Genomic DNA, 15634 nt, shown 5'->3' with positions numbered 1-15634 from the left:
ACATAAAAACTAGCAGAAAATATCTGTAAAAAGCCCACATTAGGCCGGGCTATTTACAGAATGTTATAAACAAGCCACTACCCTCAAGAAAAGTCTGCTCTAAAATATCAGGCACATAGATTAAAAAAAAAAAAAAAAGAAAGAAAGAAACACATAAAAGCATGACCTAAATTTCTCAAAATCTCCTTCTCAGCCTATGCTGTAACTAGAAAATGTCTTGTTTCATTTTGGCAATGTTAGAAACGTCGGTTTAACATGATGGCCAAGTACTTTTCTTCTCATCACAACTTCTGAGAGTGGATCTCCCACCCAAACTGGGCTTGGGGAAAGGCCAAGAAGGAAGTGGGGAAGAGGAGAGCCAGGCAGGAGGCATTCTGGTGAGAAGAATACCACATGGTGATCAAAAAAAGTAAAAAGTGTAAAATCTAAGATGGTCAGTTTTGGAGTAATATTCCATGGGACTACAGGATATTATGAATTACAATCTGACCTGAAGCAATTAAAAAAAGTATTCAGCCTTCTTTTCTTCACTAGAGCTGCTTCCACTAGGGAATCAGAGGTGTCACCAATAGTGGCTACAACTACTAATAAGAGATGAGAAGTACATGGAAAGTGAAGCTAAGAACTAACAAAGCATATTTCCAAGGCTTCTCCCCAATCTGGAAAGGGAACTTGGACATGAAAATGAAGTATAAAAACAAAATTTCCAAAAACTTCAGAAAGCAAATGTGAAAAAGCAAAAGACATGATATTATTGAGGGAGAGTGGTAGTTATGTCTTTCTTTGTGTCTGTCATAATTACACCAAGGGCCCCACTCACACCATCTGGTTTGCTGCCCTTTGGGGAGAGGGTACTGTAAGCAATAGGCTACTGTGCCATATGCTATGATTTAGTATTACTTGAAAATGTAGTTAACTCTTAACATACTAGTGTCCTTAGAGAGTGGTGTTGTGGGAACGCTGGCAGCTGGACTGACCAGTATGTATGCGTGTTTAAGCCACTTAAGGGTTCTGTTTATCCATTCACACTCAGCACAGACTTTTTTAAGGAAGAAGAAAAAAAAGTGCTGGTAAAGAAAGGAGGAAAAGATGCTGTGGCTGATTCTCATTATATGCCCCTCTGCTGCCTGTTTATCTACTGCTGAACGATATTAATATCTCTAAAACACCACGGAATTAGCACTTCTCAAAATCCACGCCCACAAAGAGGCTGCTTTGCTGGCCACCCTGTCTCCTGAGTCACTGCATGAGCACACTGGCAAATGCTCTCATTATCACAGACTTGTGTTTTGGCAGCATGAAGAAGGCAACAGCCCCAAATCAGCAGATGTAGATGTTGATACACGGTGAGGATTTAACTAAAGTTGTCAACTAAGGTTGTCAAGAAGGAGCCCTAACAGGGCAGGACAGGGGCTCCACCCACCCAAAAGCTGGCCAGAAGGCTATGAAGTGGTGTGAGAGGCAACTCCACTTTGACAGATTGAGATGTCTTGGTAATTTTAAATGCCAAGAGAATAAAGAAATAATTGTCACTGAATTTTGATTTACTGAGCATTGATATTTTACAGTCAATACATGGGGTCTGCAGGAGAAAGCTGGGATGACAGAGCAGGTGAGGACAATTTCACACAAATAAGCCTCTATATGAAAAACTAGAGAATACTAAGAAAAACAGCACAAATGTTTAATGATCCATTCCCGTTAATGCTGCACAAAATCAATTCCCAGAATTACTGAGCACCTGCCTGGCCAGCAGAGAATCAAGGGCACAATCCTTCCCTACTTTTCAGTCCTGGCCATCTTGATCCTAACAGCAAATGTCTACAACCCGGTCAAGACCTGCCATATGGAGTACCTAAGGCCTTAGGTTGTCAATTCCCTCCACCACCTCTGCCCACTACTTTCCTCTCCCTTCCCCCTACAGTTGAGCTCCTGAGCTGCATTTTCTTGGCTACTTATCCTAATTACAGATTTTCCCTGGAGGGACAGTGTGGTGTTGATGGGTAAAGAGAGTAAAAATACATAAAATAATAACAACTCCCATTATTGGGTTTTTACTACATTCTAGGTATGTGAGAATCACACAGTCTATTCTTGGTGCATTAATAAATTATCATGCAATATTGCAATTATCAACTCATAGTGCCTATCTTCCCTGCACTCTGTGAGGACAAGGTTCATGTTTTTCTTGCTTGATATCCAGTTACTATTACAGTACTTTGCACCAGGTGGACAGAAAATGTTTTTGGAGTGAAATTATTTAGCTCATTTAGGATAAAAATAATTTTTTAAATGTGGCACAATTAGAGCATGTTCTTTTGTTTTAAAACAACCCAAAGTTCTGAGACTCTTTTAAGGAAAAAAAAAAAAAATCCTAATCATTTTGTAAATGTAGCACTGGAACATTATTTATTTCCCAAGCCAAGTTTGCCCAGCAGAGAAACAAGGACAGTAACTTTCTCCATGCCTTTCCATCTTTTGTCTATTCCCCAGTATCTGAGGCTACAATTAGAAAAGAGAATGAAAGGGACTGAGTGAAAATGGGATTAGCCCAGCTACTTGTACTTGACAGTCTCATTCACTTCTTTTGGCTGCTAATGAAAGGTCAGGAGATTTTCCCTTGTCTAAAGATGGTTCAGAACCTGACAGAAGTGCACTCATCACTTGCCTAGGAAGAAAAGAGAACATTAATTTGTGTGCCATGACAATATGCTGCTTTTAGACAAATTTATAAGTTCTGCTTTCTGCATGTATCAGTAATTCTACTCCAATTAAATATGTCTAGAGCAAATGGATAATTTAAAGTCAACATATAAAAAAAGGACTAACAGCCTTGGAAATCTGTCAATAAGTCATCTCTATTCATATCAGCTAGGAACTCAAAAAGAATTAAGTGCTGGGAATAAACCGATTCTCCAATCTAAAAGAGGTATTGAGGGTTCTGTTAAAAGTGAATAGTTGCCATTAGACATGATCAGGTATTCCTGATACAAACACAAGTGACATCGGTCTCACATGAACATTCTCAAAAGATCTACAAATAGTTGGGCATCTCTTTCCCTCACACTTCTTTCCATATAGCAAGCAGGTTGTGTGATAAGCTGTAAGATTCCCACTATAAGATCATTTCAAAACCATCAGGTTCTATGTTCTGAAAACATGGAGAAAAGGTATTTTATGCCCATATAAGACAGTAGGAATCTTAAAAGTAAAGTTTCAATTTAGAGCAGTCTCTAAATGTTCGATCACATTTTTGCCTGCCTTCCTCATTGCTTCCCCCCTCATATTTCCAATATATTATTTGTTATTTCCAATACTGGAAATAACAAATAATATATTGATAGGTGAGATAACTGTCTAAAATTGTTCATATTACATAGAACACACTATGAAGCAATTTTGCAACTATCTGAAGGAACAGAAAAGCTTCAGACACAGCACAAAGAACAAGCCCTTCTTCTTTGAACCATCTGAGAGCAAGTGCCTGACCTGTTGAACTACCATCCCCAAATACTTTAGTGTGCATTTCCTATACACTTCTAGTATGCATTTCCTATAAACCAGGCTATCTTCCTGCATGTAAAAAAAAAAAAAAAAAAAAAATCAAGCTGAACTAGGTTGTTAACATAGACACATTATTACCATCACATGCACAAATCAATTGTTTTAATGGGATGCTGATTTTTAAAAAAGGCTCTGCAATAGTAGTCCACCCTTATCTACAGGAGATATATTCCAAGATTCCCAGTAGAGGCCTGAAACCACGGATAGTACCGAATCCTTTACAGTCTGCTCTCTGCATCAATGGATTCCTCATTTGTGAATTCAACCAACCCTGCCTGCATTGAAAGTATTCACACACACACACACACACACAAAAAAAAAAAAAAAAAAAAAAAAAATCACATTTGTACTGAACATGTACAAACATTTCTCTTGTCATTATTCCCTAAACAATACAGTATAACAACTACTTACGTGTTGTAGCATTTATGTTGAAGTAGCACAAGTAATATGGAAAAGAATTAAAGTATATGGGAGAAGATGCATGAGTAAGTGCAAATACTACAACATTTTATATAAGGGACTTGAACTTTCATGGATTTGGTATCTGTGGAGTTTCCTAGAACCAGTTCTTCATGGATACTGATGGACAACTGTATTTTAGCCCTCACATGTATATGATAAAATTTAATTTGCAAACTAGAAATAGTAAGAGATTAAAATCAATAACTAATCATAAAATAAAACAATTATAACAATATATTGTAATAAAAGATATGTGAGTGTGGTCTTAAAATATCTTCTTATATTCTTTTATTTAAAAGAACACTTTTTTTAAAAAAATACCTTTTTCAGTTGTAGATGGACACAATATCTTTATTTATTTATTTTTATGTGATGCTGAGGTTGAACCCAGTGCCTCACACATGCAAGGCAAGTGCTCTACCAATGAGCTACAATTCCAGTCCATGAGAACACTTGGGCTTTTGCATGTCTAAATTGCCAGCATCACTCTTGCATTTTGGGGCTATTATTAAGTAAAACAGTGGTTGCTATAATACAAACACTGGAATAGCATGATAGTAATTGGAAAATCAAGATATCTACTAAATGACTCCTGGCAGGGTAGTGTACACATTGTGGATATATGGACAAAGGGATAACTCCAACATCTTGGGCAGGATTGAGCAAGATGGTGTAAAATTTTATCACACTACTCAGAATGGTGCATTTTTAAAAATTTATGAATTATTATTTCTGGAATTTTTAATATTTTGGGCGGTGGTTGACCATGGGTAACTGAAACTGCAGGTAATGCGAGAAATGCTACAGTTCAGAACCAGGCCTTCCATTTAGTTGTCACTCCTTTTAATCTGGAAGAGTCCCTCTCTGGCTTCCTTTGACCTATATGACCTTGATACTTTTGCAGCATGCAGGCCATTTATTTTGAGTTGTCTGTTTCTTCATGATTAGACCCAAGATATGTAATAATATGCAATTTATCTTGATCACTTGATTAGGGTGTTGACTATAAGGTTTCACCACTATATTCTTTTGCTCTTTGTAAACAACAGATACTCTGTGAGATGAACTACATAATTTTTATCCATCACCAAACTCCCCAAGTTATTCATTTATTTAGTTGAATTAGTATGAACTCATGATTGCTCATTTTGTTAAAAGGGTTATAATCTGGGGTTAGGGTTGTGGTTCAGTGGTAGAGCACTTGCTTCGCATGTGTGAGGCACTGTGTTCGATTCTCAGTACCGCATAGAAATAAATAACAAAAATTTTAAAAAGGGTTGTAATCCATTACTATTGTTCTTTATTTTGATTTTCAAATTGTTCCCAACTTGGCCTGAGGGAGCAGGGACAATGTATTGCCTTCAATGTACTTTGGACAGGTCTCCTATCCTCCTTTGATAACTCCTTATTTTCTGGCAAAACATGTTTCAGGCTTATATTGTATAGTATTTCCCAGATCTAGATTTAGCCATTTTTCTAAGGAGCCCACATTTATAATCTTTATTTATTTCTATATCTATGCACAATTATTGAAAGCCATGTGTAGCAGTCATGAAAATGTGCCTCTTGGATCACCAACTGCAGGAAGCATAATTGAGTGATAGCTCAGCTTCTGTGCTCTGAAATCCATCACTATTATTTCAACCAAGGCCATGCTTCCCACCAGCTGCTACTAGCCAATAACTCAGTCCAGTGGAGATACTAAGGCAGGTCTACTACTGAGAGACCTGATGCCTCTGATGGGCCGTTTGGACCCAAGGAGCTTCTTGGTCCATTCTCTGCAGCTATAACAGAATATGTGAGACTGGGTAATTTATGAAAGAGATTTTTCTGGCTCATGGTTCTGAAGTCCAAGATATTCAAGATCATGGTGCTAGCATCTGGTGAGGTTCCTTGTGCTACATCAGAAGATGGAAAGGGACATGTAAGTGTATGTGACAGAAAGCAAAAGGGGCTGGTTCACTTTTATAAGAACCAACTCTGGTGATAATTGATCTCCTCCCAGTATAACTGCCTTAATCCATTCATCAGGGCTCTGTTCTCATGACTCTAGCACTTAATTTTACTCTATGTCCTGACACTGCTGCATTGGGAATTAAATGTCCAACATATAAATGTGAGGTGATATATTTAATCATAGAAGAGACACAATATCAGCTTTAAGGAAAATATCCTTAGAACAGCCCCACAGTTATAAACATACCCTGAGTTACCACAGATACCTTCAGTTTGAATTCAACACAAGCACTCCTCCTTTCACATCCATGAGTCCCTTCTCAGACAGTGAGGGGGCTTATTGTTAGTACTTTTACTTATAGGTACATTTCAACAGTGAGAATAAACATAAATCCTTCCCCACATATACATATATTTCTCTCACTCACACATTCTGTGACTTCAATGATTTGGTGCCTGTAAGTAGAGCTAACTCAAAGGGAATACACTACATGATAAAATAGAACCTGGGTTAAATGGATAAAGATATCATAAGTGGGCATAGGGAATAATACTTTAACACACCCTGCACACCCATCTTTTCTCTCTCCATCTGAAAATGATAACAGGTAACTCAGTGGTTCTGGCTCATAAATCTTTATCTAGCTCTTTGAGCTTAACATTTTAACAGTCACTGAGGTGCCTATGGAGATGACAAGCAGAATATTTTCCTTAAGGCAAACACATGTGGGCATATTAAGAATAAAGCAGACCACAAAAGTAATGCTTCAGTAATACATTTTAGTCAAGGTTAAAGGAAAGGGCTGAATGATAATTAACAGTCACTTGATCTGTAGTGAGAAACATATCATAGGCACAGACAGAAGTACGAATGTACACACATGTACACACACTCACACACCGGATGAACTTCTTCACAATAGCTTTAAGACCTTGTGGTAAAATTTTATAAACTCAGCCCAAAATGGACCCCATGCCTCTTTACTGTTAGACATTAAGCAAGTATCCCAGACCTCTGTTACCTATGATGCCCAAAGGCTCTGGCATTTTAAGCTGTTTCTAATTTCTCTACACAGTGGTAACCACTTTTGCGACAAGTACAGGCTTTCCTCCTGGGGTGAAGAACCCCAGTTGACAGAGCTCCAGTATTGATTTCTGACATACGAGATGGAGATGGCTGATCTCGCTTCTCTGTTGCTCAGGGGATGGCTCCTGTGTGCCAGTCAATCGATGAGGGGAGATATGGGGGTGCTCATGTCTTTTCAGCAACTAGATTAGAGACAACTAGGAAAGAGAGGTCACCATAAGACTCAGTAAGGAAGTAGAAAAGTCAAAGACTGGAAAACAATTTTCTTCAGAATAATAGTTCTACCTGCTTATTTATATGGCAAATGGGCTCCCCATCCCAAAAGACAATGAACAAGTAGGAAAAATGCTCAACAGCTCACAGCTCAAAAGCCAGGCTCCCTTCAGATCTTCTCTATAAGTTCACACTAAGACCTCTAATATTCATGTCCTTTGAGGCAGAGTCCTGGCAATTTCAGGATTGCAACAGACTTGGCTTTTTTAAGCTGACAATATATACCTAAAAAAGAGTAAGAGCAAAATTCTACATGAGAAAGACCTGAAAATGATGTGCAATGAATGATTATCTCCTTATAAATGTCTATTTTCCAACCAGCTGCAAACAAGGAAAAAGTCCTATAAAACAATGGATAGCTCCCCAAACTAGCATGACAGCCTCCCCAGTTACTCCCCCACTCAATATCTCTGATTTGCCAGTCTCCACTGGCTGAATTGATATTTTTTGGTCCCCATTTTCATATACAGTCAGGGAGCATTTCTTACAGAACCAAGCAGCACCTGTAGACAGGAGATTTTGTTTCAGAAGCATCAATAACTGGAAACATTTGAGGTGGCACTCATCCTTTACAGATCTACTAAATCTCTTTCCCACTGTCTTCCCCATTTTTCACTTCCCTCTTAAACTTATGTAATTCTAAAACTGATTCAAATTGATTCTTACAATCTTTTTAGCTTGAATGGCTTCATTTTCCATTTCACAAGTCCTGTCTCCAAAAGAGACAGAGAGGATGAGAACAGTGGCTACAGACTTTCCCAGTATTCAAGAAATAGACTGAAAACAAATAAGATTCAACTGCTTATATGTCCCTCGCCAGGCTTCAGTAACTAGGGTGAAGTGAGGGGAAAATCAAAGACTATCAAGTGTTGTGGTAAAGCACATGAGTCTCAGGGCAAAGCATCATCACTCTAGGCTCTGAAAGCCAAGTGTCTGTCTTTGACAACCTACCAACCCAGCTATAGTTACACAGCAGCACAAGGCACAGCAAGACCCGCAGAGGGCTGTGACCCCAAACAGCCAGACTCATGAATGGGTAAGTATGGAATGGAACTTAAAAATGAGTCAATTAACAAAGCACTCTTCCAAACAATGTCATCAGTAAGTGTTAGTTCATACTTCACAAGCATTCATAATGTGTAAAGGTCTGTGATTTTACAGAAAAAATGAGAGTTAAGAGAATCTGCTAGAGGTTTGAGTTCAGATATACCAAAAAAAAAAAAAAAAAAAAAAAAAAAATCAAGAACACCCCCCCAAAATAAATAAAATCAAGAACTCTTGGGAACAATGACAAAGTGTATTAATGATCATAATCATTATTCTTCATGGGCAATGAAAGTGGAGAAAAAACAAAGGAGACTGATATCGGACTTTGTTCTACTTTTAGAACTTGAAAGGATGCTTGGTTAGAAATCAGAGAAGACCCATAAACAAAACTGGTAGAAATACTTAGAGAAAGAAACAAGTGGGGTGGAAGGAAGGGAAGAGAAAAGAAGGAGAAAAGGAGGTGAGATAAAAAAAGAAAAGTCATTCCATGCAAAAATTACTGCTTTGTAGACAGATAAACCGTGGAATTGCTACAGCACATATCCATCCAAACTTCATTATTAATAACAGGCTGACACTTGAACACTGACAAAAGCCCCTCTAGCTTCAGAGGCCATGTCCCACTGAGCTCTAATAGCACCCTTCAGACAGGGAGAAAAGACATAAAACCAAAGATATCCAGGGACTTGGGTTTTAGAAGTGGGTGATAAAGAGATGTCACTCAGTATTCACCCTGCCAGAATAGCTGATTCTCTACTCCAAGGTACTTCTGAGCCATACTGTACCCATTACCTTAGTTCCATTCATGCCCTACCTACGTAGGTGAGCATACTTACCTTGATCTCCTAAAAGAACAACTGACAGAGGAAAATAAGATAAAAATACAGTTGGAAGCAGTAGAATTAAACAACTAACCTACTTCATAAATCTGGCTAGTGGAGAGTAGTGTTGAAAATATGGGTCAAAGCAATTTAGAAAAAGAGGGGGATAAAGCATAACATCAAATAGGTATATCAAATAGTTATGCTTAGAAAATAGACAATTTTATTTTGCCCCCAGGATTTCTGCAGTACTGTAATCTTATTGCCACCTCTTATTTGATAGTTTCATTTATTCAGCAATATCATGCTTAAGACTTTTTTTTTATTGGTTGTTCAAAACATTACAAAGCTCATGACATATCATCTCTCATACATTTGGCTCAAGTGGGTTATGAACTCCTATATGCTTAAGACTTTATAAGACAAGTAAAACTTGTATTATACTCCATTATGCCAGCTCCTCTCTGAGTACTAGTGCAGTTCTAAGTCAGTAAAACATCTGGGGAAGTTACAGCAATGATGAATGTTGGATGAAAGATGAGGGCATATTAATTGTAAGTGGTGATAAAATAATGTCCATCTTCAAGTGTCTAATATTTTCCCTGATCTTAAAACATCAGAAGAGAGAGAAAAAAAATGAAAATGGCATGATTTGCTTGAATCTCACCCTATGACCACAGTAATGTCTCCCAAGGTGACTGATCCCTCTATGTGAAAAACATACTTCATTCATCAGAGACAAAGAATTCCTTCATAAACAGTAGCTTGCCAATTAAATTCTAGATTGAGCTTGAAGAAAGTAAATGTCTAACAAACATGCACTTCCAATGCAGTCAAACTGGTCCACTTATTGCTAAATATGCCATGCATTCACATTTCCAACTCTGCAGGACATATGAATTTGTATGATTCATCATCATGTAAAACTCAGCATTTCAAAAATAAAACACTTCCCTAGATTAATGCTTTTCTGAATCCTACCAAATCAGCTAATCCTCCCAACATTCCTATCTGTAGGATCATCAGTCACCTAGGCCTGACTTGACTCATTCCAGAATAAAATCCTTGAACTCAAATATATGTGGTTTCTTACCTCTCATGTGCATACTAAGTCTCCCCTACAAGGTCTCCCTGCAGCACTGACCAATACCAAACACTGTCAATTTAATCCTCTTAAAGCATTAGGCTGGCAAGGAGTTCTCATTCTCAAGCCCACCACCACAGAAAACCTGCTTGAACGTTTCCAGTATGGGGACAAACATTAACTGACTAGAAATGAGGTGATTAAGGTGGAAGGGAAGAAGAGGACAGGAGAGTGGGACGGGGTGGAGAAAGAGAAGAGTGGGGGAGATGGGGGCCAGAAAGAGGGAATGGGACAGCAGTGGGGGAAAGGACAGATAGAAGAATAATTTTTGCTACATGTTATTCTAAATACTTTACACTTAACTCATTTTGTCCTCACAAAATTCTGATGACATAGGGATCATTTACATCTTTCTTTCACAAACAAGGAAACTAAGATGCAGGAAGGCTGCACTATTTGTAAGTGACAGAGCTATGACCAACCAGAAAGGCTACTGGAGGCTGCAGCAGAAAGGTGGTATTTCAATGTGGGAAGGACTGGCCAATCATCTTGTCCAACTCCTAAACACTAAATCTTTCATCCATTTTCACAAAAGACAATTTCAGAGTTAATGAGCATCTCAGGGTGCTCCAGGTCTACAGACGGGCATTTTAACATACAACAGGCTAACCCTGCTAGCAATACAGAGGTGGTTAGTGCCTTTTGCTGCCACAAAAGAGTAAACTGTTTCAGACTTGCTACCAGTAATCCTGTGTAGGTGGCAGAGCCATGATCAAAAGCCAGGTTTTTTGATTCCAAATGCAGTTTTCTTTTGATTAAACAGTGGCACACAGAACAACACAAGAGACCATTGAGGGCAATGTACAGCCTTGTCCTCACTTGACCCACAGTCCCACTCCATCCACAAAGCCCCTTTCGGCTTTCTGCTTCGACCCCTAGTCCAGTCTTCAGCAACTGCCCAAACCTGCCCTCAACCCACTTCTGGGCCTTGAGACCCATTTGGCACTTTTCTGTTTCTGTGTGGACTGTCAGCTTCCTTTGTGTACATATCTTCCCTTACCACCTAAGACTGTATTCCCTACTGATCCAAGAAGAGCCACACACTTAGTAGGCACTCAATAAATATTTATTGACTAGCAGATTGATTTTACTCACTGAGTTCCCAGGAGGTTCTGTGGCTGTCAGATGAAAACAAAGTAATAACTGACTGAGTCATAGAATTTTTGAGCAAAAAGAGTCCACAGAGATAAACTAATCCAAATGCTTCCACAGAGATGAAGACAGATTCAGAGAGAAACTCAGAAAAATTGTAAATGAGTTGTCTGAGAGAAAAACAGAACAATACCCTCACAATGGGCATCTAAGATCTCTGAGTCTCAGACCATTTCCCTTTATTATACTGTTGTCCTTATAGAATTCTATAAAACAAGAATAAATATAATGTGCACATGAATTATCTAAGATGCCCTTAATGCATTACAAATGTATCAGCACATTAAAAATAATCTATCTACATCATATTATAAATTTTCCACTCTAATGCTAATATGCGAGCTAAAATATATATTAAACATTTAATTAAAATAATTTGCCTGCTGTCTGAGGATCCAAAAGACCTATTTGAAGAATGAAGATTTTGAAATGTCCTTTGGCTTCTCTTTTGCTCTCAATATGTATTCCAACACCAAGAAGAAATGCTCATTATAAACACAGATAAGCTTCCTTTATTTCTTATTTTCTCTGCTGCTCTTTCCATTGAGAAATAAGATTTCAAAACATAGTAGTATGTTGGGGTTAGGAGGGCACCTGAGGGGTAGAGCAGGTGGGAGGCACTGGGTTTGATCCCTAGCACAAGAGAGAGGGGGTGGGGAAAAAGAGCAGTGTGATGAGTGTGGACACAAGTATCAGGTGAAAACACCCTCATTTTCCCTCACTCAGAAATGACAGAGTATGAACTGAGTTTGCACAGACACTTGAGTTCTCTTTGTCTACCCTACTACCATTGTCCCAGATTCCTAACTGAAGTCACTGAAGTACAAGAGGTTTTTCTGACTACAGTCCCTCCATATTTTCATGCATAATATGGTCTTTAAGCACAAGTTTGAAAGCCCAATATTCATATGTTAAATAGTGGATGTAACAGACAACTGTCATTTTACTTTGACATATCACACAGCTGTAGGCTTAATGGTAAGGCATATACCATGGAAGATGAAAATCAGACATCTTCCCTTGCTCTTGACCCTAGCAAGTGGGGGCACAGACATAGGGTAGAGTCTCTGACTATAAAATGTTCCTGCCTGGAGAGTGGCACAAAGCAAAGGGACAGCCAGTCTTTATTGGCAATGGGGCCTCTTTCCAACTGAAGTATTCTGCTTCCTGCATCTTGGTCTTTTTGCAGTTTCCCTGATTTCATCGACTTCCCAAAAGCCTTTTAAGCCTTCTACTAGGGCTCCAGACCCTATCCACTACTATCCTGCTACTAGCCATAGGTCAATTCTATCTGCTGCTCATAACTTCTCATATAACTTCCTTATTTAGGATAGTGAGAGTTCCTGATGTTCCTTACAACCAAAAGCATCCTAATAAATTTAAATGATTCTTACATTATGAAGATCCATTCACAAGAGTTTAAAAATAAAATTGTCCCTAAGAATAGGTAACATAGGCCATACTTTCCTCTAAACTAGGAAACATGGGAGCCCAGGCTCAGGGCAAGAGGCAGTTGACATAAGGCTTCAAGGCCCAGCATAGGCTGTATAGGACCTTCTATGTTCCATTGTATCACCCAATTCTCATCCCAATGGCAGGGTCCAGGGCAGGTAGTTGGGCAGCACTTAGTCCTTAACCCTCTGCTTAGGTGCTTGCAATAGAGTAAGAGAAAGAGTCTTGTCTTTCTGGCACTTCCTTACTCACTGAGTAAGGACTTCATGGTGTACTCCACACCTAAACACCTGAGTCTCTGTGAGGTTTCCTAACCCACCTGTTTCACCCACTCTCATAGGAAAAAGCAAAAGGGCAGGAGAAAATAAGCAGTTAAGTGAGGATGGCTTGGAGGACACTACTTCTGGTAATTGAAAAACATCCAAACAACTTATTAAAGTGGAAAATGTGAAAGGGGACTATCTTAAAATAAACAACAATAACAACAACAAAATTCCACTATATTCAGGCAAAGTGATCAATTATAGGTGCTTATAAGAATGAATCGGGGTTGGGGTTGTGGTACAATGTTTGCCTAGCATGAGTGAGGCACTGGGTTGGATCTTAAGTACCACATAAAAATTAATAAAAATAAAGGTATTATATCCATATACAACTAAAGAAATATTTTAAAAGAATGAATGAACCAGGTAAACATGAAGAAGTTCTGTTGCTGGTGAGTTTATAAACATGTTCCTAATGGAAGAAACAAATCATAGTCAGTAAACCGCTTACTAGTAAAAACAATTTCATAGCTGTGGGCACCAAAAACATTAGCTTTTAGTTTCATTTATTTCAGATGTTTTCTAACACTCACACAAAAGGAAAGTGACTTTCTCAAAAAGACATTTCAGGGTGGACATGTTCTTGATATGAGTTAATTTAATAGTGAAAAATCTTCATCTAAATTATTTACAAAAAGTGAAGAGACAGTAGAACACTGAACCAGATGCATTTGGTAAAACAGAAATATTAGGGATAACTGTGGCCCATCATCTACACAATGAAAGAGAAGTTACCCACAGTTATTTCTCAATAGCAAAAGCCGTGTAATGATCCCCCCTGCCCCCATTCCTATGTGCCCAATGACAGCAACTCTGAGCTCCTTTCATTAAGCCAGCAAGACACAGAGCAGTGACACACAGCAGAGGACTGAGGCTCTCACTCCAGCTCTTTGTAGAGAACATGTGCTAAGCCTGTGCCATTTCCCACATCTATAAAAATGAGAGGGTACACATAAATGTTCCTGGCCCAGACATTATTATAATCGATTTTTTTAAACATGAACCAGGATTTACCAATCAATAATCAAGGGTGTATATTCGCTACAGTGTCATTTATCTATTATTATCTCTACACAACACTTGACAATCACATTCAAGGAGAACTACATTAAGCATCGTTTCAATAAGTGTTTATCATAACTTAGAGTTTATGTACTTGGGTTGTGACTGTGGGGGGGACATGTCAGCAGCTGTAGAAATTTCTTTTAAGCCTTCTACTAGGGCTCCAGACCCTATCCACTGTGCACACATATGGTGCTGGTAAAGAGTGGGAGGCCAAGCTAATGTGACAAATTTATAAGAAAATACTTATTTATTTTCCTCAATTTTTAAAATATTCACCACTTGATTAAGGTATATTATCCAAATGTTCTTCCATATAATAAACAGGAGGGAGAAATGAGAAAACAGGAGAGAGTATATAATGTATCTTCTACTGGGGAAACCAAAGTCTAAGCTTTTGAATTAATTAATTAATTAATGGTGCTGGGGATTGAACCCAGGGCCTTGTGCATGCGAGGCAAGCACTCTACCAACTGAGCTATACCCCCAGCTGCTTTTGGATTCTTTACTGGCTAGTCCTTTAAATGGCTAAGTACCTTTTTTGTCTGTAACTAATAGACTTAGCTCATTAGCAGTACTGTGTTCAAAGAACTGATTTGAAAATAAAGAACCAACTCAAAAGTAGATTTGACATTTAGCAGCAATTTCCTACATTTCTCCTATCACTGTAGTTCACTATCATATGTAAACTAGGAAGTTTATTCTTACATCTTAGCACAGAGAATACTGAAAAATCAGATTCATCTTCACATTTAGAGTTTGTCAAGTACTACTTTTGCCTATCAAGCTTATACTTGAAAAATATAAATAGCAGCAATATGTCAATAAAACCATTATGAGTTGCTTCTTGAGTGATGATTATGAGCTTGACAGGAGATCACTGCACCGTAAGTACTAGAAGTGCAGGTGGACTTCATCACCATAGCCAGAAAAAGTCAGTTTTCTGTTGAAAGGATCTTAGCTTCAACTCCAATTCCTTTATTTTACACATGACTTAACAGAGATCTGAAGACATTTTAAAAATATTTCATGACAAACTTGGACTAGAATTCAGGTCTCTAGTCATAAACCAGGCATCCTTCCACCATGACAGCCTGCCTCTTGCTTCACATACAGATTACAAAAAAGTCAACAGGAATAAATATTGATATAAGTAATGATGTAAATGGATTCCAAGGGCATTGTGTTGAATTTAAAAAAGCCCACCCAGAAGATCACATATTATATGGTTCCATTTAAATAATGTTCTTGAAATGACAAAATTATAGAGATGGAAAACAAATTAATA

General features: G+C 38.2%; 1 protein-coding gene and 1 non-coding gene across 2 annotated transcripts in view; both read right to left on the bottom strand.

Moving 5' to 3' along the window:
* Snd1 (staphylococcal nuclease and tudor domain containing 1) overlaps positions 1-15634 on the bottom strand; it is a 417500-nt gene that overhangs the window by 192279 nt on the left and 209587 nt on the right. The window lies entirely within an intron of this gene.
* Positions 14762-14834, bottom strand: Trnaa-cgc (transfer RNA alanine (anticodon CGC)). Its single transcript has one exon. It is a non-coding gene; the product is annotated as a tRNA-Ala (tRNA).

This window comes from Callospermophilus lateralis, chromosome 1, assembly GCF_048772815.1.
Source record: "Callospermophilus lateralis isolate mCalLat2 chromosome 1, mCalLat2.hap1, whole genome shotgun sequence".
Lineage (NCBI taxonomy): Eukaryota > Metazoa > Chordata > Mammalia > Rodentia > Sciuridae > Callospermophilus > Callospermophilus lateralis.
Note: the sequence above shows the minus strand (reverse complement) of the source record. Positions and strands in the feature narration are given on the sequence as shown.